Source organism: Adiantum capillus-veneris, chromosome 6 (genome assembly GCF_014529385.1).
Source record: "Adiantum capillus-veneris isolate H3 chromosome 6, ASM1452938v2, whole genome shotgun sequence".
Lineage (NCBI taxonomy): Eukaryota > Viridiplantae > Streptophyta > Polypodiopsida > Polypodiales > Pteridaceae > Adiantum > Adiantum capillus-veneris.
This window is the reverse complement of record NC_140936.1, coordinates 143,461,373-143,465,328: the sequence shown is the minus strand read 5'-3', so window position 1 is coordinate 143,465,328 and position 3,956 is coordinate 143,461,373.

Sequence of the window (3,956 nt, the reverse complement as noted above, 5' to 3'; positions counted from 1 at the left end):
CATTGGTTTGGGTTTAGAGGCCCCATTTCAAAAAGCTCGCCCTCATAAAGTGGTGCCCCCACTGAGGAACATATTTCCAAGTTACCTTAAAATTTTTTAGTGATGAACAATGGAGCTCCCATCTATCCATTTCATTTTGCACAACACATTAGAGTAAATGTTCACATAGATATAAAAGTCTTTTTCCAGCAACGCATTGTTTTTATGTTTGGTGCAGAAAGACTTAGAGAAATACTGGCATCACCCAATCCAATTATACTTCCAATCATCAATTATGAAACTTCTTTTGATGTTCACGTTTTCATTTTGTTTTAAAGGCAGGAACAAGGAGTGGTGAAGGGGTGCTCAAGGGCCATATGAAGGAACGAGGTCTTCAAACCAACAACGAGGAGTAGCACATGAATCACGATCAAAACAATGAACCTTTTAGGCCTATTGCTCGGCAATCCATTCATATAATCATTGCAACTAAGTTTAGGTTTCAATCTATCATAAGGAGAATATTTGGATCCACTCGCCTCAATGAAATCAATGCTTCAATTAATCCATTTATTCTACCTATGATAAAGTACGAATTAACAATGGATGTGTACATCTTCATTTTAATGCAATCAGATTTATAGTGTCAACAATCTTGTGCGGCCCGTAAGAGAAAAGTTTCTTTAAAAAAAAGAAATTTCAAAAAGTCTAAACAAAATGTCAAGTTCTTTTCCCACGTTCTATGCAAGAAGTGGGGAAGATGCGCAAGAGTTTCTTGACAACTTGGAGATGGCACATCTCATATCCGGGAGAGATGAAGAGGAAGTAAAGCTACGAGCCTTCCCGTTGGTTCTAAAAGCAGAAGCTAAAGCATGGTATGAGACCTTGCAACCCCAAATCAAGTCCAATTGGGAGAGACTACGAGCAAGCTTCCTCTCCAAGTTCGGGCAAGGTGATACTTCTGAAGGACTATGGAAATGTCTTATTGGACATAAGGAGGTATCACTTGAAGACTATCCCTCTTATGAAGCAACCTTTGTTATTCTATGGGGTAGGTGGGAGGCTACATTAGAAAATCATGGTGGTGTACCTAACTTTCTAAAAAAAGAGAGATTCATGGTTGGCTTGTATCCACTTTTAAAGGCTAAAGTAGAGCTAAAATTCCCATCCACCTTCGAAGAAGCACGTGAGGTAGCCATCATCAAGTTTAGAAAACTACACTTCCAAGCACATAGAGCAAGGGGTTTGAATGAAGTGAGTGAGAGGGAGTCTTCACAAACCATGGAAGCACCAATTAGGGCCCCTCTTGCACAATCTTCACAAATAGGAGATAACTCTCAACAAGAGGTTTTACAAAGGCTAACTCAACAGCTTGAGAACCTCACTCTGAATCTAGTACAAGGCCTACCTCAACAACGACAACCAAGAGAAGGGAATCGCAATCAACGAAGACAAGCTCAAGAGTTGCGATGTTGGAATTGCAATGAAATGGGCCATGGCATGTACAATTCACATCCAAGGAGACTTCCGGGAGACATATATCCCCCCAGACCGCCTCCTCTCACTGTGCAGCAAGAACTAGCTCAAGGCCCACAAATCCTTCGTCGACCACCACCACCAACAAATATACCTCCCGTCCCACATGAGGAGGAAGAAAGAGGATGATGCATGGTTTTTAGGACCCCTTCTGAAGATGCAATAAAGGCACAGTCAGTTGTTGGGGAGATGAGGATACTCTAGTCCAAGGGATCTCGAAAGAGAAGAAAAATCTACTTCACAAGCACCAAAGAGTAAAAAGTGCCATGGGCAGAAGATACGTGGAAACGAGCTCCTATGCATGCCTACAACCTATATCTTACAGAATAGCCCATTCTAGGTGTGAATTTCTAGTGAAATTTACACGAGGATGTTCGTGTGGACTCACAGCACAGCATACTCCGTTTTCACTTTTTTACCGACAGTAAATATTTTTTACCACAATAAATATTTTTTACCTACAGTAAATATTTTTCACCTACATGGTAAATACAAATCACTTTTTACCTACAGTAACTTTTTTACCCATGGTAAATATTTTTTACTGCACCATAAGTATTTGGTAGGTAACAGTTCACTGTTACTAGAAGCAGTGATTGGGCATCAACAATGCAGTTACAGGAGAAGAAAAGGGGAAAATCTTATGGTAAAGGTGAGTCAACAGGGATAAAGACTTTTGAGTTGAAAAGAGACATGCTGATTTTTTCAAAGAACACATGTCAAAAGAAGCCATGGTTGAGGATTTTTTGAGAATTTGATATTCATGAGGACCCAGCTGCCACCTCCCCCCCGCAGGTCCCCCCCTGACATGTGCAGAACCTCCAGTTTCAACAGCCACCTTACCTGCTCTTAAATGCTGGTCAAGGCCTTATCCCCATGTGTCACAATCAGAAGAATCAGCATTTACCCTCCCCTGTCACATCACTCTAGAGAATATCTTGATGGTGACATATCAGGTGACCTCAATCTGTTGACCACCCTAAGCAAAAAGTAACCCCAATCAGCGGATTTAAGCATGTTTATCCCTAATCCTAAACCCTCTCAGAAACCTATATAAGGAGGCCTTCTCTCACTCAAAACCAACACTTCACCCACTTCACCAAGCAACGAATCTATGACGACATTGCTCACAACGAGGAGCTATGGATGGAGCTCTACTCTCTCTCCCTCTCTCTCTCCCTCTAGTATGCTACATTACTAGCCCTAAAACCTAAATAAGGAGTCTTCTCTCATGCTCCATGGCCACCATCCTCGCCATCATTCTCTAAGGTATTGATGTGTTGCTAGTAGGATCATACCTACTTGCTGGGTTGATTGTTTTTGACAAGGGATTATGCCATCCTTGGCTTGCTTCTCTATATCCTTGTTATGTATGATCAGATGCCGTTGTATTGTTAAGCTGATGTCTTGTGTATATATATGCTACATAAGGTCCCTAAGATTCGTTTCTATGTGTTTTGCCATATGTTTTGATGCCATCATAATGCCAGAAGTCTCACTTGCCTATGTGCACTATGTGTGAGGTCCCTAAACCTCTTAATTTAGGGTGGTGCCCCCTTTGTTTTTTTCTTTGCTTGTTTGCATGAGGCGTGGTTTGTGGAGTGTGCACGAGTACAGAGGCCACCCGATTGCACTGCTCTTTTTCCCGCTATCATTTTGGTGCCCCCACGGAGGAGGGCTACACAGACCTTCAGTCCACAAGCAATGAAGATGTGCAATCTACAAAATGGATGAATGGCGTGAGGAGTTTGCAAATTGGAGAACAGAAGAGGAGGAGGCTTTAGAGGCCTTAAAAGCTTTCATCGAGGTCTTGTTACCAGGTTGCAGTGTCATTGAAATTCAAGAAGTAAGTTCTTCTACATGCCTTGTTCGTGATCGTCGCAAACGAAGGAGAGTGAGAATAAGAGCTTGATATACCTCTCCTCTCAACCTATGAGTGCTCCAGAAACCTCCAACGCACACGAGCTTGAAATATTCTACATCAACATACACAAAGGTACTGTGACACACATTAAGGGAAGAGAAAGCATCACCAGACCTCTCTTTCCTGAGGAGCCGACTAAGAGGAGGAAGATCACCTCTGCACCTAAGTGGCCCAAGGCCGCAGTGCGTGCTCAAGCGTAAGGTAACATTTGGCTTAATCTCATTAATAAGGGATTACATGACCACTACAGGCAAGAAAAAGGCTAGTGAGCAACCAAATTCAACCTCCAACTTGCAACCACGACTCTCACCCCTAAATCCTCCTGAAGCAAAGAGGCGAAGGCTTGCCTACAAGATTTCTGCCCGTCTGCGAGTGCTCCCAGTGCACTTTGTGAATCCAGACACCACCAATCCCAAGCCAACCTCCTGTCCGCGTGAAGATCACTTTGGATATTGTCCAAAGTGCTTTGGAGACCGGGTGAAAAGCCTCCCTGCCCTACCTTTGCTGCTAATTTTCA